We start from the raw sequence: 24,423 nt of genomic DNA on the forward strand, positions 1-24,423 counted from the left end.
AAATCATCAATTGAAATATGCTAGACTGAGTGCACATGCGTGCTCACACCCACAGCCAGAACCTTATATAATGTGTCGAACGTGGTAGTCTACCATTTAGTGTACGTTTAGAGAGCTGTTTAACAACTCAATTTTTTTCAGCACTTGGCATCCTGAAAGCTCACAAAAGCATAAACTACACGTAGTACATACAGCACCACAGATACGAGGCCAGCTCTGGGGTGGAAGACAGCAATCTGCATGCAGCATAGTAACCAATTAGTTAACATCTGCTGGATGCTCCCTACAGCCCCAGGACATTCTGGCCTTAGCTCAGCTTGTTTTTATGCTTCACATTTCACCTGTTGTAGTCTTCTGTTTTCTGGCCCACATAAATTGCTTTTACCCCCAAGCCAGAGCCAGCATCATGGTTTCATTTTTTAATTAAAGTTTTAGATAACAGCTCTTGCTTTGGCCATGTGGCTCTTTAAGGACAGAAGGATAATAGACTGAATCAAGTAAATATTGGGGGAGGGGAGGGGTTCTAATTAAAGAGGATAAATCTGGTAACCACTGCTCACATGAGCCATCCCAGCCAAGATTCATGAGAGTATGGGTTAGGGGAATCAGACCCTGAGATTTCAATACTGTGATTTGAATACCATGACCAGGTCAGCTTCTCTATCTTCAGACCCCCTCAGAAATCTACCACCTTGCTGATCACTCCTCCCCCCCTCCCCCCGCAATATTCAGTGCAGTTGCCAGGGAAGGATGAAAGGCTGTGTCAGCTCGGCTGGGAACCGACTCCAGTTCCAGAAAGTCCAGGTGGACTGAGGCTTACATACAAAGCCAACACACTCAGGCCAGTGAGTCCCTGTAATGCTTTTTCCTGGCACGCTCCATCACCTATGACATCAGGATAAAACTGCTGAGGATATGATGAGCTTTGTTCTCTCCACATCAGGTACAATACAGGCCAAGGCACAGAGCATCCCAGCCATTCAACAGAGAGCTCAGGGTAGCATTTCCTTGGAGCTGGGGGCCTGTGCAGGTGATAGGGGGGCGATCATGCAGTGGTGTGATGCTCCCTGAGAGGTGCCTCTGCTTTCCCTTCTCCCTCAATAATCTACTGTTCATTAAGAAGAAGGGGATGAGCGCTTCTCTGTGCGGCCCCAGGAAAGCACTAGGCTCAAAGCCACAACAATGCACCCACCCAGTTATGGCTTCAAAAGCTACAGACAGACTCTTTACTCTGCAGAATCCCTCTGCTCCCTCTCCTGCAGTCAGACACATGGGCCAGGAGAATTTAAGCCTGGAATAGAAGCAAGCGAAAGACCGCCAAACGCCCCATTCCCATGCATGGAGATGCAGTCACCCCTCCCTTCTAGTCAGTGGCTATTCTGAGGTTTGCGGTTGTATGAACCGTTCTGGAATTGCTGCCAGAGACTGGCACAGGACAACTCCCCAGTAGCCGGGCCAAGAGGAGAGAAGCATCCCAGCCAGTGAATGCAGTTTTCAACTGGCAGCACAGTAACATTCAGGACTGAAAGTAACAACCAAGTTCGTAGGATTTTAGGGCCAGAAGGGACCGTTATGATCCTCTAGTCTGACCTCCTGTATAACACAGGGCAGAGAATTTCACCCAGGGGGTATCTGTTCTGCAATCAGACATGCAATTGCAGCATGCGGAGATGCATCCCAGCTCAGTGAATCCAGCTAGCTAAGGTACCAAGAGCAGGGGAACTATGGCAAGCACAGACTTCACCCCAGCCAGCTTCCCAAGTGCCCAGCGTCCTGGGCAAGTTATACAGCCTGCATTGCCATGGCTTCACGGCTATTGGTAGCCACACTAGCTAGATTAGGTTTCAGAGTAGCAGCCCTGTTCTTTTTGCGAATGCAGACTAACACGAGGACTTGTGGCACCTTAGAGACTAACCAATTTATTTGAGCATGAGCTTTCGTGAGCTACAGCTCACTTCATCGGATACATTCAGTGAAAAATACAGTGGGGAGATTTATATACACACAGAACATGAAAAAAAATGGGTGTTACCGTACACACTGTAAGGAGAGTGATCACTTAAGATGAGCTATTACCAGCAGGAGAGCGGGGGGGGACGACCTTTTGTAGTGATAACTAGATTAGACTGCTCAAGGGTCTGCCTACCTGCTGCAGTCACACACCGGGACTGAAGTGTAGACAGACCCTAAGTGAAGTGAAAGGGGTGAAACCCTCCATGTAACGAAGACAGCAGAGAGTGTCATGTTTTGGGCAAGTGTCAAATAACCCCCGCAACAGAAGAGCTCTCAGATATTACAGGGACGCTCAGTTGGTGGCTTTTCAAGGGCCAGTAGGCTCAGAACATTGTAGTTAGTGAGGACAATGCTCTGCGTCCCCCCAGCCCCAAGAGAGCCTAACGTCAGCTACAGCCAAACCCAGGTTCCTCCGCAGGTACCAGGCAGCATCCTGGGCTATCCAGCTTAGCAGACGGAATGGCTCAGAGCCCGAGAGGGAAGAGCCACATGACGCAGCTCAAGCACTTGCATAACAGCTGACAGCAGCTAGCAATATTACCGCCTTATGTAATCGGTCACCAGCCTGATCCCAGAGACCTCCGCGGTTTTGTTTTGAACGTGCTTCCTTCCCACTCCCCTGCCCTGCCCCGGGGAACTGAAATGGCCCAGAGAACGCAAACCGCCAGTCACCGGCTCCCCTTAATAGACCCTGTCACCATTGTGCTCTGTAATCGCTTCCGACACTGATCTAAAACGGATTCATTCAGCCCGACTAAGCCTGAATGAGCCTTGTCTCTTTCTGTGCCTCACTGGGGCTGACAAGGTTCAGGCACTGAGCTGAGCAAGCTTAATAGAGCATCACTCACGCCAGGGCTGCACATGCATTCGCATGCCTCAGGTGCGTGACTCCGAGGGGAGCTGCACTGCTCACCTGGGGAATGGGGTGGGAGTTAAACCTGCCCAATGGAATCTCCATGGACCCCTTTGGGCTGTAAGATGCCACCTACCAGTCCATTCCACCTTGCAGACCTGTGACAGCCCGGGCCATCCCAGTGCTGAATGCCACCACGTTAGCAGCCTGCACACCCTGCATCGTCGCTCAGCAGGGCTGGATCATGGAGCCCTCCCTGATCTACTTGCACTGCTATAGTCCATAGAAAAGGGCATTATACCCACCTGCTGGCCACACAGAGCTTCAGCCATCACCTGGCTGCGGTCCATGGCTCTCTGGAACCTCAGGCTAAAAGCAGAGGAAAAATAAATACAATCAGATCCACAAGCCCTTCTCCTGCCCCCCCAACACTAGAACAAAAAGGAAAATCTTCAGTAGTTCTTATCAGCACAGGGGCCATGACACAGCTGAAGAGTTTTGCAATTACCCATGACAGGGCATCGGCACGCACACACCGCCAGCTCGCGGCACTGTTGGCCATATGAATGTGGTGTTTGGGAAATGTGGACAGCCCCGACCGAGAGCCCAGGAGAGAGTGTGAAATCCACGGAGCAGGGACATCAGCAGTGCAAGCTTCTGTCTTGCTGCCACCTCCACAGGCTTCCCATGGAGGGATTGCTTCTAGGGATGAGGGGGATTTCAGGCTCCATGGCCCGTCCAGTCCTTGGCCTCTCTGTATGTTACTGGCAGCCTGGGCAATATGGACACCTGACCACTAGGAACAGGAGTGAGCTCGTTCCACAACTGCTGCCCATCATCCAAGCATTTTCAGGGCCCCTTAGCAGCTTGGTTTGATTGATAGTTGACTTGTCTGTGTGTCAGCAGCTCTGGAGATCCAGCTCTCCCCATGCCTGCCAATGGGTCCCTGAAAAGATTTTTTTAAAGAGAAGCCCAAGGAGCCTGACACAAAGCAGGGCAGTGAGACCTGGGCTTAGAGCAGACCTGGAAGCTTGTGAGATGGCCCCTGCATAGGCCTCCCTTGCCCCTATCTCAACCACCCTGCAGCTCCATGTGTCCAGTCATGCATTCGAGATCCAGGACTGGAACGGCCAGTGTGCTGCAGGCCACCGGGGAGTTGCGTTAGCAGAGCTGGATGGGGTCCAGAGGAGAAGCAGCAAGGGATGCTGCGTGTCTGGATTGTGGTGCATGGCAGAGCTTAGGGAGGATGTTTGCACAATGCCTGCCTGAATTGTGGCTTAGCTAGTGCGATTGGCCCCACTCTCAGATATGCTGACAAAGGAGATGTGGAGCCCTAGAATTTTATGGCTCTCGGGCTTGCTCCATATAGGGTTCTGTCTTTTGGTCCTTCAAGGTACATCTTTCTTCTTCTTCCCTCCCACCTCTCCTCCCCTTCAGCAGTCACTGCAGTGTCAGAGGCAGGTTCTCCTTAGAAGTTACTGATGGAACGACCCTCAGTACATAAGACGAGTCCTTGCCAATTGCCGAACAGGAGCAGTTGTTCAGCGGAGAGGTCATGTGATCAGTCCAGCAGCGTGGGCGATTCCTGTCAATGGTCCGACGTGAGGAGGTTGGCGGTGACATTCAGCTTCATGTCATCTCATTAACCCACCCTGGAGAGCGGAGTGTTGGCACATTCTGAAGTGCTGCTCTGCGTTCTCCTGTCTAAGGCGTCACCTGAGGAAGGGAAGGAAGATCTGTCACGCCTCATTAGTGGAATTTTCCATTTGGTGCTTAACAATGGATCTTGTGTGCCGAGAGACCTTTGAGTGGGAGCACACAGCAAGGAAGTCACAGGCCAGCTGCTGCATCACACCGAATGTGGCCAACAGCCAGGGTTTGCGCTCCGACTCGTTTCCTAGGGCTGCTCTGGAATCCAGCTTAGCTGCAGAGTCTCGGCAACCCTAGGGACAAGCGTCACCCCTGGCTCCTGCAGTGCTGCAGCATCTTTGAGGTCTCTTCTGCATCTCTTCCATCACCAGGGCATCATGATACATAGACTGAGAGGGCAAGTGAAGAGGAGGGACTCTTACTCAACTCATTGTCACAGTTACACCCCAAATTCCCGTGTGTCTCGAAGACATCAGGCAGGCAGAAAGGCTACTAGTGAGGGTGCCTAGGGCCTTTTCTCCAAGAATAAACTCTTTCCAAGTGCACCCACCCCTGGCATGTTGTCTTGCTTCAAGGAAGTTCTTGGCAGCCCCTGGCGCTCAAGTGCCAAAGGGTGTCCAGTGAAGGGACAGCTATTCACGTCTGGGCTGTGCATCCAAGCCCCACCCACCAAACCAGAACTTAGCACTGCTGAGCATTGGGAAGGGCTGCTCTCTAATCACACACACCCCTCCAGCTTAGTTCTCACCCACTCCAGTTCCTAATGGACAAGTGTCCACATCACAATGAAATACCTGAGACAGCCAACACCTCAAGAGCCAAACAGGGCATGGATCCGCAACTGAGCCTCCTGATCTGGATAAGGGTGCAGGTCTGAGAGTTGCTCATCCACTGTCCATATTGTACCTCTTCTGTGGATGGAAGGTGTCAAGCAGCATTGCTGTCAATCCAGCACCTACATTTCTGCGGAAAAGGACCTAGGGGTGACAGTGGACGAGAAGCTGGATATGAGTCAGCAGTGTGCCCTTGTTGCCAAGAAGGCCAATGGCATTTTGGGATATATAAGTAGGGGCATAGCGAGCAGATCGAGGGACGTGATCGTCCCCCTCTATTCGACATTGGTGAGGTCTCATCTGGATTACTGTGTCCAGTTTTGGGCCCCACACTACAAGAAGGATGTGGAGAAATTGGAGAGAGTCCAGCGAAGGGCAACAAAAATGATTAGGGGTCTGGAACACATGACTTATGAGGAGAGGCTGAGGGAGCTGGGATTGTTTAGCCTGCAGAAGAGAAGAATGAGGGGGGATTTGATAGCTGCTTTCAACTACCTGAGAGGTGGTTCCAGAGAGGATGGTTCTAGACTATTCTCAGTGGTGGAAGAGGACAGGACAAGGAGTAATGGTCTCAAGTTGCAGTGGGGGAGGTTTAGGTTGGATATTAGGAAAAACTTTTTCCACTAGGAGGGTGGTGAAACACTGGAATGCGTTGCCTAGGGAGGTGGTGGAATCTCCTTCCTTAGAAGTTTTTAAGGTCAGGCTTGACAAAGCCCTGGCTGGGATGATTTAATTGGGGATGAGTCCTGCTTTTGAGCAGGGGGTTGGACTAGATGACCTCCTGAGGTCCCTTCCAACCCTGATATTCTATGATTCTATGATTATGGGAGCTCTTCCATTCCCAGCCATGCATCCACTCAGGCGCTGCTGTTGTGAGTTCAGAACCATTCCCATGTGCTGTAGCCACACCACACAAGACTCTCCATCTAGAGCTGGGATCAGTCCCTAACTCCAACTTGCCAGCAGAAACTTTCCCAGATCCTCCTCTGTTACCCTATTCCCCCCAGCTGTCTGACTAAGCAGAATTATCAAGGAGAGACTCTCCCGAAACCTCTGTGCATTGTCCCCTGGGATAGGATGGTGCCAGCTGAGCTAATTGCATCTGATGCTTTTCCTGCATCACACGGCTGGAGAAATGTCAGAAAAAGTTAAAGCAAATGGTCCCAAAGGGAAAACAAACAAACATTCTTTGCTTTCTGCAGAGGAGATGGGAGTCCATGCCTCTGTGATGCGCACACACACACACCAGCATCCAGGTGCAGCCAAATAGTTGGGAAAGGGGGAAATCAGAATAAGGAATTAAAACCTAGAACTGCTCTGTGATCAGATGCTGGCCAGTGGCATCTGAAGTAGCCTTCCTTGGTCCATGTAGCACAGAGGACTAGAGAGAAGAGAATCCAGATACGGCCAGCAAGGATCAAGGAACAGGATGGAGAGGGAAATGCACATTGAGCTGCAAGCCATAGTGTCCACAGATTTACTACAGCCTGGCATCACCACTGCCAAAAGTGGGCAGTGGCTTCTGCCTCAGTGTCAAAGGCCAAGTCGGACTTGCTAGGAGCTCCATTTCCCCAAAGGACGTTCGGCTGCAAGGACCTAGCAATGCAATAAACTGACCCAGCATTTGCAGAGGTAATAAACCCTCAGATGAGCATTTCACTTCCTCCCACCTCTCCCTCCATGTGGGCTGAAGACATCAACGCCTGGGTATGCCACACCACGTTTTGACACCCGCTCTTCTGAGAGGGCTCCTAGCTATCATTTTCCATTGTGTGCAGGGAGGAAGCAGTAGCTTCATACCCTGAGCGGGACAACCACGTGGATCACTGAGGAGCTCATGTGGACTGGTGACTCGAGGTGGAACAGAGCCAGTAAAACTGGCCACGGAGCCGGGTCTGTCTGAGAGCCAGAGGTTCCATCCAAGCTGAGCTCTCTGAATACATCAATTCCACCCTCGCAGGGGGTGATGCCTCAGCATTTCAATGCTCTAGCACAGCAGTTTGCAAGCTGTGGTCAACCGTGGTCCCTGGAGCACCAGTTGGTGACCCAGAGAGCTGGCCGGTCACATGGTGCTGGCTCCTCATTTACAGCTATGAAATGGCATTAGAAGAGCTAGAAATACATTAAATGCATCCACCACACTTTTCCCCAGGGCTGATATTCAATTTCCAGTGTGCAGAAGGGGTCTGCATGGTGAGGAGTGGGAGCGATCCCAGGAGACAACCATGCAATAGCACGTGATCCCCTGCTGACACTCTTGCAGGTCCAGCACCTAAGAACAAGAGCCCACAGCTTTGCCACTCGTAGGAACTGCTCATTAAACGCTTCCCGTTAGTGTAACAGCTCGTACATGCTGCAGCTGGTGGGCTATCTGCTCCACATGCATGACCGGGGCTGGCTGGATGTGTAGAGAGAACATAGCCCTACAGATTATCCTGGAGCTGGAGTAGTAGAGGCAGGTATTTTTTGGAGGAGTGGAAACAGTTTTCTTCCCATTGTCAAATGGAAAGCCCACCCCAGCACCAACTAGCTACTGGCTGGGAAGTCTGCCAACCCATTGAATTGTCACACCCTCCAAGGAGGGGGAATATCCCACAAGTAAGGTCTCTTCATGCCACAGCTGAGGGCCGGGCTATTTGGGCTGGTTTTTGTAGCTGTATTTGTTTGCATTTGATTTAATGCAGCGAATTCACAGCCCTGACAGTGCCGTGGCTTCTCCACCACACTGGCGGGACTAGGGGACCAGACAGAGATAATGCGCTCATCTTCTCCCTGAGGCTTGGCTGAGTGCCCTCTCCCAGTCTTATTTCTCTCTTGTTCTCTCATGTATTGTTCCTCCCTGTCCTCCTGGGGAAGCAGGCTGCGAGGCAGCATTCCCTCCGTTAGTAAATGGATGGTGCTCAACTCTGCCTGGATGCTCCTATCTCTACTCAGCTGCAGCTCGGGGGAGATGCTGCCAAGCTTCTGTCTCCAGACCATAACATGAAAATCCCCAACCCCACCACTGCTCCAATGGCTGGGGCAAACTGCTGGTTCCTCCTAAGCACAGAGATCACAACCCTCCAATGTGCCTTCCCTGCAAGTCCTTGGGCTCCGAGTTGGGTTCCTTCTGTTCAGTTATTTCTTAAGAGAAGAAGAGAGCTGAGAAAAAGCTTCCCAAGAGCTTTATTTGCTGGCTAGTTTTGCATTCCCTTGGTGGGAAGGTATCTGCTCTCTCTGCGCGAGATGGGACCTATTGTAATCCCAGCTTTGGGAAGGGCATGTAGAGGGAGGAGGAAATTTATGCACCAGTACATCTCATCCCTGACCAGGGAATATCACTCCTTCTAGGCTGCACTGGAAAGCTTCCCCAGCCTAAAGGAACCCCCCTACCCAAGGGTACCATGGGATCTCGTGCCATTTCAGTTTACTTAGGTCCTGGCCTTCTCCAACTGGCCAGCCTATAGGACTCACCTCTACCCCCATAAGAAGCAGATGCTGTTTCTACATCACTTCAGCTATAAGCCTCACCAGCTCCTGCACACATGGACCCCTGACCCTTATCTGGAGGAATCACCACCTCCAGGGAGGCACATGGAATTCACCCTCTCTGTTAGCTTCTCCTCAGCTGGTCTCAAACTGCTTGACCTAAGCCTCCCCAAGAGGAATTCTCATCCCCAGGGGTGAAAGGGCTCAACAAACTTCTCTCTGCTCCACTTTCGGCCAGTTGAGACTACACCGTCCCCATGCTTCTTCATTACTGAGCTTCCCACAGAGCCTCTCCAAGGGACCCCAGCCCTGACATGGATGGACCATGCTTTCCAAGGGCAAGAGGGGGATTCATTCAGCACAGGTGGTCATTTAGCCCTGTGCAACCCCTACCGTGATATCGACCGGCGAGAGCAGGGCTCCCATGGTGAATGTTCTGCTGGGTGAAATCTCCTTCATTTCTCTCTTTCAATAGAGAATGCTCTGTTAGACTCAAGGGGGAGCAGGTTTCCTTTCAAGCCAAGCCTTGTGGAAGAGGGAAAATAGTCTTCCTCTTCCTTCAGGCCTGAGCTTTGCTCAAAATTGCTCCATCGACAGACCACGCCTCGAGATAAGATAAGGAAGCTCCAGTTCTGCTGGCGTTTTTCCCCCCTCCAAGTGACTTTTTCCCCCTTCAATCAAGGTCCTTTTTTCTACACTGAGTATTTTTGGGGAAAATCATCAAGCTTATCAATGAAATCAAATGAAAAAATGTAGCTGTTTTAAAAATTCCATCCCCTCCCTGTTTCCAGTTTGCTGCTGAAGACGATCGAGTGACCGGGGACCAGGACGATTCTCATGTTTCCTTTTGCTGCTCTAACTTGTGGAGAATTCCTCAATTCTCAGCTTTTCAAGAGTCAGTCACAACCCCCCACACACCCAGGAAGAGGATGAGAGAACGACCAAACCACACGATGGATGGGAATCACGTCACTCCCTGTGCTAGTGAAAGGTGCTCAGCACTACAGTGTGAAGTGGAACAGGACCCTTCAGAGAAGAGAGCAGGAAAGGGAGAAAAGAAAATCCTCTGCTATTGTTCACCTGCCACGTTCATTGGCAAAATGGAAAAGGAAACAAAGGGGAGAGGAGGAAAAATTGGAAATAAGATTGTGATTTTTTTAAGTGCAAATGGTTCCATGTGGAAACCGACAGAAGAACTTTGTCTTCTGACCAACTCTCAGCCTCCATTCTTAGCAAGAACAGAGCCAGGCCATCTTCAGAGCCCACTTCCTCCTGGACAGCAGTGCCTGCTTGGAACCCTCCTCTGCCCCTCTCCAGCTCACGCCATGATTTCTAGATGAGTGGAATAGAAGGTCAAAAAATCCAAACTCTTTACCTTCATCCTGACCAGCCTGTTACCACAGCAAGAGCAGCAAGCTGCCATTCACTCCAGGCAAGTCTCTCGAAACTCTCCTTAGAAACCACAGGCCAAATTCTGCTTTGGTTTACACAGGTGTAAATCCAATGAAACCCCATTGCCTTCTGTGGAGTTGCTCCAGATTTACACTGGAGTAAACAAGGGCAGGAGTCGACTGCAAGCCCAGGCCTGCTCCCTAATCAGGGATTCATGACTAAACCTGATGTCAGGACATAAAGGTCCTTTCATTCCCAACAACAAGTGTTTGCTCTCGTCAACCCTTTCCCAGCTGCAGTTCTTCTGCAGCCCACCTGTTGTCTGAAGTGCCAGCCCTTCGGAGGAGACCAGCCAGGTATACGGTGCAGCACGGGAGGCTCCATTCTCTCCCCATGCCAAAGACAGAAGAGAAATGCTTTGTTGCCCCCTTATCCATCTCCCCCAAATCCCTTCCCACCTTCGCCAGCTAAGAGAAGAGGCTCCTCACCTCAGCTCCTGGAGAGCCGCCAACTCAGCTGAGGCCAGCCCTCAGCACCTAAAAGCACATGGCTTCTTGGGAGCAAGTTCTCTGGCGCATGAGCTCTACCTCCAGGACAAGACTCCCCTCCTCTGCAGGAGATTCTCTCTCCTTCCAATACCGTGGGTCCATGTTCTTCCCCCGAGTGCCGCAAAGCGAGACTCCTTTGCTACCAACAAGCCAACAGCAATTAGTGCTGCTTAGCCCCAGGGCTTAGACAGCCCCATGTGCTCTCCAGTTCATTGTAACTGGATCAACGAAGCTAGAGATGCCAGACATCTATAAGCTCATCTTCTCCACCCCCAAAAAGGCAAGATTGCTCCCCAGGATGCATGCTCCAGGGTTTCACCCAGGCTAGGGTGAAGTGATTCAGTCAATAGGACTCTCACCGCTTCCTGTTCCACTGTCTAAGATCTCCATGTCAGGACGCTTCCTCCCCCCTCCTCCACACATACACACAGATACCAAGCCAAAGCTTTCCGTTCCTCGCTTTTCCCATTAGGCCTCATGGCACCTCCCCTTGGAGCTGCCCAAACGGTTCCTGTCCTTGGTGTTCCTACCCTTCAGATTCTCCCAGACAGTAATCATATCCTCTCTCAGCTAGCATTTAACCAAGACACAGCTGTGTGTGTTCAGTTCTGTCTCCTGATGCACCCCCACCCCCGCGTCCCTTCACATTTGCTGGCACTTCTTTGAGTTTCCTTCCATTTGTAAGCATCTTGCAGCTACTTAAATGCCCAACCCTGAATGAGAGATTCTAGCTGTGGCTCACCTAGTTCTGGGGAGGAGCTTGCTGTCATCTCCCTGGTTCGCACTGTCTCTGTCTGTTTAGGGCCCTGCCGTGGTACAGACCATATGGCACTATATAACAAGAGATGAAAGGAAGATGGGATTGAGGCGGTCACTGCTCCTCTGCCCAGGCTCTGGTCCATGTTCCCAGAGCTCTGCTGGTAGCCTATTCAGAGTGGGCAAGAAGGGACCCCTGGCTGCTACTAGCCCAGGGAAAAATGTGTCATTGCAAAGCTCAGACAGACACGTATACAATCCCCGAGTTGTTATTAATAACCCAGGAGGTCAGGGAACATGTCCCTCTGCCCTGGGCTGGCTAATGGGAACCAGATGGAGCTTGGCTTGCCTGCCAGCCACCGGGATCACTGACCCTTTGAAATGTAAAGCTGTCCACAAAGCAGCAAACCAAACGGCTGGCATTAATTACAGCACAAGTACCAACCCACTAGACGCATGGAAGGAGAGTCCTCCCAACATCAGTCCTGCCATTCATGCCAATGGGGAGGCTGCATGATCCTGCATAACAGGCCCAGCTGTATGATAAAGTGGGAAGGGCTGGCATTTGGTAGGTTTCCACTCGTGAAGCTTCAGTTGCCTCCAGAAACCCCAGGACAGAAAACACCCTCCCTGTCCACCCTCTCCCCGAAAAATAGAGTATGGAGCCCAGCTTGTGTAACACAGAGGGCTGTGTTGGCAAGTGGCCAGTAGCCCCCAGCGTCTGCACATGCTTTGCACACAAGTTCGTGTTTTCTCCATTAAAAGAGCACCGCTCTGATACACACACTTAGCAACACTGCACACATACTTTGTAGAGTTAGCTATACAGGCATCTAACTGGCACTTTGCATGCCATTAGCCTATTTGCACATGCAAATTAAGTGTGCAATTGCACACATTTGCTCAGCTAGCTCCACATTTGCAAGTCCTTGTCTTTACCTTGATACATGAATAGAAAATGCTGTTTGAGTTCTCACCTTTGTTCCACTCTCACTTACAGCCCTTGCTCCTGGTTGGGGGTATTTTAATTAGAGGGGAACCAAAAATGGAGCCTTTAATCCACATGCCTTGGAATTTTACTGGCTGAGACTAACCCCCGGGTACAAGCTGATCCATCCTGAACCCTAACTATAGGGATCTAGAACTGGAAGGAGATTATATTCCGGTGCCAATTTGGACACAGCCAAATCCAGGCAAGAATGGTGGTTGTTCCCATGTGACCCTGCTCCAGAATGGTGGCGCTCTCCCCAAGTTAGCTGTTCTTGACAGAGGTCTGTCATCCTAGACCAAAAATCTCAAGAGAACTGCTTGCTGAGTCAGTGCTGTCAAGCGCAACCCCCCACCCCCTGCTCAGTCTCAAACCCAGTCCCCAGCCTAAGCTGGATTTGAATCCAGATCACAGCACTGCCTTCTTAGCACATTTTAATGTAAAGATTCCTCAGGTCTCAATCTGCATCATCCCATCAGGTCAAATCCTGCATTTCTCCAACCCTCACTCACCCTTGGAGTGGGATTTCTGGATATGTGATTCAGCCCCTACATTGTAGCTGCCAGTTTGAGGTCAGTAAAGATATTGGCCTGTCTTCCCCCACCCACAATTTTCCCATAATCCTCCAAGGGACACCCGTCATTACCCATAATACAATTGTCGGCACAGCAGGTACAAGTGAAGTAACAAGCAAAGCATTTAATTAAAAGATCCACTGAAGAACAAAGCTACCGGCCAGTCTCATAGTGGGATCAGCCCAGGAAGAGGAGACACTCAACTGCTAGCATTTTCAACATGCATCTGCTTACACCCACACTTTAAGTACTTTCCAGAGATGTGCACAGGGATTGACTCACCGACAGCGAGATGGTGAGGGGCAAACAGTGCATTTCTACTGATGACTGGACACTAGATGCCATTCACCCAAGAGTACCGAAGGAACTCAAATGTGAAATTGCAGAACTACTAACTGCAGTCTGTAACCTACCATTTAAATCAGCTTTTGTACCCAATGACTGGAGGATAGCTAATGTGATGCCAATTTTTGAAAAGGGCTCCAGAGGTGACCCCAGCAATTACAGGCCGGTACGCCTGACTTCAGTACTGGGCAAACTGGTTGAAACTATAGTGAAAAACAATTGTCAGACACATAGAGGAACATAGTCAACATGGTTTTTGTAAAGGGAAATCATGCCTCAATCTACTAGAATTCTTTGAAGGGTCAACAAGCATGTGGACAAGGGGGATCCAGTGGATATAGCCTACTTAGATTTTCAAAAAGCCTTTGACAAGGTCCCTCACCAAAGGCTCTTAAGCAAAGTAAGCTGTCATGGGATACGAGGGAAGGGCCTTTCATGGATTGGTAACTGGTTAAAAGATAGGAAACAAAGGGTAAGAATAAATGGTCAGTTTTCAGAATGGAGAGAGGTAAATAGTGGTGTCCCCCAGGGGTCTGTACTGGAACCAGTCCTATTCAACATATTCATAAATGATCTGGGAAAAGGGGTAAACAGTGAGGTGGCAAAATCTGCAGATGATACAAAACTACTCAAGATAGTTAAGTGTTAAGACACTAGTTGATAAATGCAAAGTAATGCACATTGGAAAACATAAACCCAACTATACATATAAAATGATGGGGCCTAAATTAGCTGTTACCCCTCAAGAAAGAGATCGTGGAGTCATTGCGGATAGTTCTCTGAAAACATCCACTCAATGTGCAGCGGCAGTCAAAAAAGCAAACAGAATGCTGGGAATCATTAAGAAAAGGATAGATATGACAGAAAATATATTGCCTCTATATAAATCCATCTTGAATACTGCGTGCAGATGCGGTCGCCCCATCTCAAAAAAGATTATTTGTTCAGAAAAGGGCAACAAAAATTATTAGGAGTATGGAACGGCTTCTGTATGGGAGAGATTAATAAGACTGGGACTTTTCAGCTTGGAAAAGAGACGACTAAGTGGGGTGATATGATAGAGGTCTATAAAATCATGACATGTGGAGAAAGTAAATAAGGAAGTGTTATTTACTCCTTCTTTAACACAAGAACAAGGGGCACCAAATGAAATTAATAGGCAGTAGGTTTAAAACAAAAGGCAGTATTTTTTCACACACTGCACAGTCAACCTGTGGAACTCCTTGCCAGAGGATGTTGTGAAGGCCAAGACTATTACAGGGTTCAAAAAAGAACTAGATAAATTCATGGAGGATAGGTCCATCAATGGCTATTAGCCAGGCTGGGCAAGGATGGTGTCCCTAGCCTCTGTTTGCCAGAAGCTGGGAATGGGCGACAGGGGATGGATCACTTGATGATTCCCCGTGCGGTTCATTCCCTCTGGGGCACTTGGCATTGGCCACAGTCAGAAGACAGGATACTGGGCTAGATGGACCTTTGGTCTGACCCTGTATGGCCGTTCTTATGTTCTTAGACACCATGATGATGGTCGCATTATAAAAATCAGATGCGGTGCTCTACTGGTAATTTGTCTCTCTCCTGTTAACTCAGTAACCTTCTGGGGACATTTCTTTGCAATTTGGCAACTGAAATTGATTTCAAAGATAAGTTCTCATCCTGGGTTTGCATATTTTGCACACACACCCCATTCGCACCTGCAAACATGTTAGAACACACAAATGAGGCAGCCATGCTTACAACGGGCTAATTTGTGTACACAAGTGTACGTGTGCACAAATGTACGTTTGTGTGCATAATTTCCACAGGTGCCATTTCAGAGGCCATGTTTGAACATGTGATCCTCAGCGTTCTAGACTTTGTCATATTGTCTCCAGGATTCACGCCCACTTCGTTCAAACAAAAACATACTTTGCCCATCTGTAGTATATGTCATGTGACGATCCCAACACAAATACCCTGTCAGGTAGGTCAGCATTATCCCCATTTTACACACAGACAAGCCAAGGCACAGCGAGATCAAATGATTTGCCCAAAGATACAAAATCAGAGAAAGAGCACTCAGAATCTTGCATCCCAGCCCCCAAGTTCCAAGCAGTTTGTTTATAGTATGATTTGGCTAGTCTACCTGTCCTGAGGGTCAACGTCTAGCCTCTTGTCTCATGCTGCCTTGTCATGCTTGGTGGCTATTCTGGGTCTGTATCGGCCAGCCCCCCCACTTCCATCCGCCCCAGAAAAGAAGATCTCCCCTGTTTGAGGAAGGGCTGTGGGGAAGGAACAGCAGCTCTGTCAGGAAACCTCCACACAATCTCAGCTACATCTGCAGATCAGTAAGCAGGGCCAATGCTGCTCCCTCGTGGTTATAGGGAAAGCTGCAGCATTAAGAAGCAGACAAGATAAGAGCAGAGTCCCATGTGGAATGTCTTAGACAGTCTCTTGTTGGATGGGTTGAAAATCCTGCAGTGCGCAAAACTGGCCAGGAAGAATTTATTCCCTTAGGGACATCCCTAGGGGTGCATGTGCTCTCATCAGGGGGTACCCATGAAAAATCCTGTAACAGTGAACAATGCATTTGATTTAGTAAGACTTGGCAATCTAATCCAAGGTATATGATGACCCTATCTTGGATGGGGGTACATGGTACACTGCCTTATCTGGAAAGGGCTATGCAGCCTAAAATGGTTGAAAACCACAGGCGTAGAGGCTGGGAAAGGGCACACTCACCCATGGTGGGCGCCTCACAGCTGAGTGTGGTGAAGCAGGCTCTCTCCTCTCCAGCGCCTCCCGCTGATGGGTGCTCCAGTGCTGCAATGGTCTCTCTTCCTATGATCAAGTCCACCCTTTCCAGGGTAACGAGTCTAACAAATAAAGTCCAAGGTCCTTACATTAGGTCTCCTGCCCAACAATGGGTCCTGTGTCCTTGCACCCCTTGGCACAGGGCTTTCCGATGTCTGAAGCCCCCGATGTAAGGGGCCAAAGACCACATCCTCCAGTGGCTAGCAGAGGAGCCTGAGCCTTCCCACTACCCAGGGGTCCAGCCTAGGAACACTGCAATGAGCAGGCCAGGTCCATCTCTTCAGACCTGCCCCTGTTACCTCCCTGGGCTTCCTCCTATCATGGCCTTTGCCCAGGCCTTCCCCCCATAACCTCCCCTGGGATCCCCTGACAAATCCAAACCAGCTTTCACCCACCTCAGGCTTGGCCTTTCATGCCCCTTCCGTTTCCCTCACTGTTCCCCTCCCAGTGCTCTCTACCTGAGAGTCTGGAGCCTGCCCCTTTCATCAGGGCTTTATCACTCTGCTCCACGCCCAGGGGCTGCTTCATCTCTCCCCGGCCAGTTGTCTGTATTCAGGGAAGGATCCAGGGCTGCCTTGCTTTGCACTAACCACACGGGTCCTGCCCCAGCTGGGGCTCATCAGTAAGTCTGACCCACCCTCTAGGTGCAGCCCAGTTTGTTCATTGGGCCCCTGAGGGCCACATTAACCCTTTCAGAGCCAGTGTGGGGCCCACACCCTCTCTCAAAAAATAACTGGAGCCATCGGTCCTTCTGTGGCCCCTCGGGCTGGATGAGACCAGCCCCCCAGTATCCTCCCTCGTGTTCTCACAGCCCCGGCTTTGAACCAGGGCCCCCTACTGGATTGAAAGCTGCCACAGGTGCTCCCACGTCCCTGAAGAACCAGCTACCGTCACTCTCCTCCCCTGGGTCCCTCAAACCGAAATCTCACAAGCAGCCAGTTACTGCCACCCTCTTTCCCTAGGCCATTCCTGAGCCTCAATTCCCAAGTACCCAGCCATTATTCCCCTCCTTATCTTGAGGGCGCTAGCGGAATGAATTGGGCCTTGGACACTGAGTTCCTATGGGGAGTGCGTGGCAGGGCAATCTCTCTGTTGCTCCTCAGGTCATATCAGGCCCCGGGACGTCCAGTACAGAGTTCTTTGTGTTCAGGGCTTGCGTTAACTCACCCAAGTCAGTGTTGCAGATGCTGCCACACCAGCCCTAGAAAGGTTTCAGAGTAACAGCCATGTTAGTCTGTATTCGCAAAAAGAAAAGGAGTACTTGTGGCACCTTAGAGACTAACCAATTTATTTGAGCATGAGCTTTCGTGAGCTACAGCTCACTTCATCGGATGCATACCATGGAAACTGCAGCAGACTTTATATACACACAGAGAATATGAAACAATACCTCCTCCCACCCCACTGTCCTGCTGGTAATAGCTTATCTAAAGTGATCATCAGGTGGGCCATTTCCAGCACAAATCCAGGTTTTCTCACCCTCCACCCCCCCACACACAAATTCACTCTCCTGCTGGTCACTAAGTTCCCTCAGGGAAAGAACGCTTTTTGAAGGTGCAAGGGCCTGATCCCATTAGGTTCTGCACACCCTTGACTCCACCTGTTTTCAGATGCCTGGCCTCTGGCAGGATTGAGCCAGCATGGTGCTGTGAGGGGCCACTCAGACCATTGTGCTTGGACAGCCCCAGAAAGAGCGGCTGGGATGAAACCCGGCAGCTGTTTGGGACGAGATCTCCAGGTCGGCTTTTATGTAACATCGCAAATGAGCCAACTCCAAAGTGCAGAAGTGAGTGGGTAAGAGCTGGTGACCGCACAGAGCTGAAAAGCTTTTAAAATCATTAGCACAGAGAGCTTGGTGTCAGTCAGTCACCTGGAGAGATGGCTCATGCTGGAGTTGCTCTCCTGAGACATTCCATTTCATATGCAAAGAGGGCTGCTAAACTCCATGAAGACTTCAACTCTTCTACTGCTGCCAAAAAACCACCTCCTTTCTCCTGGGGACCAGGGCAACTATCAGATCTGTGTCTAGCTTGCAGGCTGCATGAGGCAGTTGGGAGCAGGGAGGTGGTGGTAGCTGAGGGACAGGCAAAGCACTGCAGGGTGAGGCTGAGGAATCAGCTACTCAGTTACAAGGGACAGCAAGAGGACACCCAGGGCACTGCTAAGGAGTGTGGTGCAAGAGGTCGGGGAGGTATAGACAGCATCTGGGCTTGCAGCCCATGTTCTAACCTATTGTCCCCACTGGTTCAGCTTGAGGATCCAAAAGGAGAAATAGATTATGGCTGTGGGCTCCCACACTGACCTCATCGCCCAGAGCAGAGTCCGCAGCTCAGCCACACAACGAGCAAGTGTTCCCCAGAACGCGAGGCTCTGGCATTGCATTGTAAGGCTGGAGCACTGTCATTCCACTCACACCATGGCTGGGGGCTTGAGTCCATACTGTTTTCAGGAGCCCTCCAGTCCCCACAGCAGGGTCCACACCCAGAGGACTGGCTGAGCTAGTGAGCCGGATGACAGCAAGGCTTGTTTTATGGCACAGAGAGCTCATCTCAGCTCATTCCCAGGCTGATAAATAGCCATGGTTGAGCCAGCGTCAGGCTTGGAGAAGGCAGAGATAAACAGGCTAACGCCGAGGCCAACCCACGCACTCCCCGTTAGCAGGGAGATGACTCAGCCTAGGCTGCAGGAGGAGCTGGAAATGAGATTTGGACTCTGCTAAACCTTTCATGTTGACAAGTGTGGGGGCCCTCCATTTTCTGCCCTTTGCATTGGACTATCAGGAACACTGGCTGGAGACTCTGGAGCGGAGGCCACAGACTCACCAAGACAGGAGTAGCGCAGAGGCCAGATGGAACCTGAACAAGGGCTTCTTTTTCCCACCTATCTCCTCCCACTGCCCCATCACTTCTGGGATGCCTCTATAAAGATGGACCACCGTCAGAGGTATCCACCACCTGCCTCAACTCCATGGAGTAGAAAAACCTACTCTGATCTCAGTGCTGGATACAGATGGAGGACGGAGCAGCTACCAGTTATTCAGTTGTGTATAAATCACGTCACACTATTGTAAGAAGCTTGTCGTTTTTCCAGAGCCAGCTTCCCACCACTGGCATCTCTGTCGGAACTGGTGGATGCCCATCAGCAGTGGAGGGCGCTCACAGCCACACCCAGCCCACCTGTTTTCAGCAGAAATCACTGCAGGGAAGGCCTAAGAGGTATTGGATTCAGAGAGCTCCCAGCCCCTCCAGCTTCAGCCTTTCCCAGCAGCAACTGGCACCAAGTGGGATGGAGCGAGGAGGAAGAGTAACTATCTTCAGAAACCTGGCTTCAGATTGGCATGGAGACAGCAGACAATGTCCACTCTCGAGTGTATTTTTTAGCATTGCACCCTATGGCTCAGCTTGCAGTGTTCTGCTCAGGGACGGGAGCAGGCTGGAGGAACAGTCAGGATTCAGACACATGCATGGAGCTGGGAAGGGGCTATGACCTGGAATAGCAGGAGTTTCTGCGTAGTTCAATGGAGATGCACTAGCAGAGCTGCAGGGGGACCCAGTGCTAGCACAGGGGAGCCAGGATTGGGGAGCTGGGCTGTTGGGGTGGAAATGCACACAGCCCCTGCACATTCTGCGGGGCACTGGCCAATTTCATAGACCCCAGCGCCGCACAATCACATTTCAGGTTGATCCCGAATCCAGAGAGCAAAGACACTTCTCGTGGCTGTTTCCTTTTAGGATTGATAGCCTGGCTTTCTCCTCTGTGGACTAAGCACCAGCGAAGAGAGACAGCAGGAGGCAAATGGCAGATGAAATGAGGGAATTAAAACCTCATTCCCTTGCCAGAGATGAGAGCTAGAAACAAGTTTTCAGCCCAGAACTTTAATATGTAACAAATTACAAGGGAATCTTGTTCTCCAGAATTGCATCCGCCTCCAACCCACTTAGCGCTGTCGAGGCCTATGCCTCCCCTGGGACAAGCCTGAGAGCAGCAGAGATGGATGAGCTGACACAGGCATGACTTCACCTACCTGCCCCACAGTGTGTATGTAAAGTGGTGGGGGTGGGGGAGTGACAGGACAGACACCCCGCCCCCCTTCCCCTAGCACACAGCAATACATCACTGCCAGCAGCACGCAGCAGGCAGGTACTGAGCCGCCAGGCAATAGCTCCAGTGGGGCCTGGCTCAGGTGGGCCTGCTGAGCGTGTCCATGGCAGGGACAGCACGGCCGATGTCTCTTGGCTATCCTGCATGCTGGAGTGCAGGGAGAGGTCATTGTTCCTCCTGCCATTTAGAACGGCTTCTAAGCCCCTTGACTCAGTATCCACCCAAGCCAGTGAAGCTATTGACCTCCTTCTCCCAGGCTGGGATCCAAGAAGCTCCTGTGATGTTCCAGACCTAGATCCATCAAAATCCCATCTCCAACAAACACCCACCCAGCTAGGCAGCCTTGGTAGAGCCCTGGCTCCCAGGCATGTGCCCTCTCTTCCCACATGGGCATCCAGTCCCAGGGGGATTGGTTAGTGCAAGGTCTTTGAGAGACAAGAACCCTTCACTGCAAGGGATGAGCCAACCGTTCATCTTCCCTCTGGCCCAAGGCAAGCTGATGGGGCAGATGGGTCACAACAGGCGGGGACGGGTTAGTAATGCAGGGTGCAGTGCAAGGCAGAACAACCCTTGGAGGGTGCAGTGTACAGGATGGTCCCTGCTGACAGCAGTTAGCTGAACTCCAACCATAGGCCTGGCCCAGCCAACCCTGGTTTCAAACACCTCAGAGCTTTGGGCTGCCTGAAATCCAGCCTGGAGCAGGAGCCGGGTTTGGGGCTTGAGTCCATCTCTGATTAAATCTGAGCCTTCCCAGACCAGCCAGAACATCCACCCGCACCGTGCTCCTCCTTCCCTGTATTTCAGCCCCGGGCCCAAGCTGTGTGGGCACTAAGAACAGACCTTGAACAGGAATGACCCCACATGCACACTCGGTCAGATCTGACCCGAACTCACTGGGACGACTGACCGTAACTTCTGTTGTAACAAGGGCTGGAACGATTTCCCCATTCAGAGATTCCAGGCACTCATCCTCTCAATCTACTGGGGTTCATTGAGGAAGGATGCTCCAATGGTTCAGGCACTAGACTGGTACTTGGGAGACCTGGGCTCAAGTCCCGGCTCCACCACAGACTCCCTGTGTGACCTTGGGCCAGTCACTTAGTCTCTCTGTGCCTCAGTTTTCCATCTGTGCTGATAATAGCCCCGCCCTGCCACACAGGGGAGCTGGGCAGATGAACACAGTAGTGATGGTGAGGTGCTCAGATAAGTAATTTAGATCCCAAAACAACCTGAGCCTCAAAGAGAGTAAACAAGCCAGGACAGGAGTGGGGACCCGAGACAGCAGCAGCCCACACCCTGCACTGTTGTGTGATTGTTGCATTGATGCTTTCTCCGGGATAGGTGCTATGCAGCGTCTGCTCCCATCCTTTCTCCTCTCTGGGACTGTAACACTTTGGGTGGATTTATACAGTACATTGGTGCCGTAAATTAAAGTGAGGGATCAGAGTAAGCAGCAGCCTGTGGAGCATGCTATAAATTACAGGCAAACAGGCTCCAATCCCAGAAGGTGCACTTAGTCTGGAGATATTAGTCTGCAGGTTCCCAGCCAGACACACGATCCTGACAGCTCCAACCTCAGAGCGTTGCCATCTCCTCTGCCTCCTGCCCCTGCAGGGAGTGGGGACTTTCTACCTCCTGCTACACCAGGGTCACAGAAACAAAGTCCAGCAGTGTCCTTCCGTGTACAGCAGGGAAATCTGGTGCTGAAGCAAGGGGGTGAGTTTCTGGAGGGCTGGGCAGAGAGAGAACACACTGCCCCACAGGGCTGCATTCAGCTCTCCGGTGGGAGTCATCCCAACAGTGACTGGCCGCAATGGGGCCAGAAACATCCCACACCACCAGGCACTGGAGGGAAAAGAGCCTTTTGACTTAACCCAATCACAGCACCTTGGCCTGAGTTGGAATGGGCGGGGGCAGCACCGGGGAAAAGCCCTCACTGGGCCTGCCCTTTCTTTCTCAGGCAAGCTGCTCGGGTTCTCCCATCACCAACTGGTCAGTAGCCTGTTCTCAGTGGAAGCAGAAGCCTATGGACAGTGCGTCCCCTTCGCTGAAGGAGTCCTGGATAATCACGCCTCCTCCCCTAAGGATTCTAACAACAAAAATTTTGGTGGCCTCAGAGTGCGGCCACCAACTCTTGCTGGTGGCCGCTCTCACAATTTTTCCTAAAATACTTAATTAGCTTTGGGAAAAACAAATATGCACATATCCATGCCCAAATCAACAGAATAGCACAAATCAGGTGCTTTGCATGTTGTCTTTTTTCTTGTTTCTTTTGCTTTTTTGGTTGTTTTTTGTTTGTTTGTTTGTTTGTTTTTTGTTAAGGACTTGCTGGCTACTAAGTCTCCTGGGAAAAGTGATATTAACATACAAACAAGTATCACTCTTCACAGCAGACTTACTCAGCCCTTGCAAGCCTGGGGACAAATTAAGTCCTGAATGAGGAGGTGGGTACGGAAGCAGTGGGGACCAGGGGTGATGGAGCACTGGGGGAGGCAGTGGGGGCCAGGATTGATTAGGGGGGTGTTGAGCTCAGGGCCAGAGCCCGCCACGGCGTGGCTGGGGAATGGAGCCCGAAGCCCTGTGGCTTGAGCCTGCCACCCGCCACCACAGGGCTGAAGACCGACCTCACCACCCCGGGAAGGTGGGGAACTCACTGGCTGCCTGCTCCTCCTGCTTTTGTGTCTCAGGGAGGCGGGCAGGGCCCAACCACTGCTGGCGGTGCTGGGGGAGGGGCCGCTGCTTTGCCCCTCCTCCCCCCAATCACCACCCAGGAGTCTGTGGCCGCAAGAAAAGCTCCTGGTGGCCACATTTGAGAAACACTGCAAGCCCCTTGTCCTACCAAACTCAGATCCCCTTGGCAGAAGCCCAGCTGCTTCCTTCTCTGTTCTGTGCCCTCCTCATTATTGACTAATGCTGCAGGGCTCTCCCACCAGGCTTGGGTTTGTAACAGCTGTTGTGGGGTGGGGTAGATTTAAGATGCTGTCTTTGGGACGGACCCCTCCTGCCCTGGTCCAGTGTGTGGGATTTGTACATCCCATTACAGTTCCCAAATGAGCAGCTCCTTCACCAAATGAAGATTATTTCTAAACAAGTGGCTGGGGAAGGAAACAATACCCCCAGCCCCTGCTTCTTTCCAGGGCCACCCTTTTCCCCCAGACCCTAGTTGACTATTTACCTTTGAGACTACGTGCAAGGCAACCTTGAAACATGGGATCAAAGTCAAACTGTGAGGATCAAGGCCCCCATTGCCCAGCCCCTTGTGATGACAGGGAACTGTTTGTATTGGATGTAGCTAGTTGATCATGATGGTCCTTCCCTTCTTGGTGCCCCAGAGGATATTCTCCCAAGGTCCCAGCCAATATGGCATAGAGATCAATCCCCGCCCCATCCCCAGGCCCTAAAGTGGGTCAGCAGCATGTGTGATAAGTCAGGTTGCTAGCAGTGTCCAGCTGGAGGATCACGGTAATGTAGGGGAGTCCACTGCACAACTGCTAGGAATGGATGTGACCACAGAATCGTTGGTGGCAGGGAAGTGGAAAGTTATTAACAAGGCGTCCTAACATCCTGAAAGCTCAAATCCCCCAGGGATTCGGCCCATTGTACGGCTTTGTGTAAACAGAGAGCACAAAACAGTCTCTGCCCAGAGAGCTCACAGTCCAGTCTCCCCAAACCCGCTACCGGTTCTGAAGCAACTCCATTTGCCCCAACATTTTAAAGGGGGCAAGGGCAGAACAACGTGCTTAAAAATAATACAGCCAAGTATTTTCCTTTATCCTCTGATGGTTTATTTATCAGTAAATTGCTATTTCATAAAAGCAATAGACATGAAATACGAGGACAGAAATTGCCAGTGACTTTTAATTTGGGTACTGCTGATTCCTCTGTTCCAGCTATTGATTTTCCATGAAGATGAATCCCGGCTCCCCAGCCCACAGTGACAGGCAGTATCTGAGCATTTTGCTCACTCCTCAAGATTGGAAATATTTGTTTTATTTACTGTCAGACCGCACTAATGAGGAGAGGAGGAAAATCAATTGGCTCCTTATATTTTGATCTTGAAGACAGAACCAACAAGTTCTTAATTTTAATGGTGTGGGAATGGGGATGG

General features: G+C 50.9%; 1 protein-coding gene across 1 annotated transcript in view; it reads right to left on the reverse strand.

Annotated features, from left to right (window-relative positions):
• Positions 1–15,593, reverse strand: part of PDYN (prodynorphin) — an 87,413-nt gene extending 71,820 nt beyond the window's left edge. Inside the window, exon 1 of the mRNA XM_073308943.1 lies at positions 15,547–15,593. The gene's annotated coding sequence lies outside the window, so the exon portion shown is untranslated. The remainder of the gene's footprint in view (positions 1–15,546) is intronic.
• Positions 15,594–24,423: the final 8,830 nt, after the last annotated feature.

The sequence above is a fragment of the Lepidochelys kempii genome, chromosome 13 (genome assembly GCF_965140265.1).
Source record: "Lepidochelys kempii isolate rLepKem1 chromosome 13, rLepKem1.hap2, whole genome shotgun sequence".
In the NCBI taxonomy this organism is placed as follows: domain Eukaryota; kingdom Metazoa; phylum Chordata; order Testudines; family Cheloniidae; genus Lepidochelys; species Lepidochelys kempii.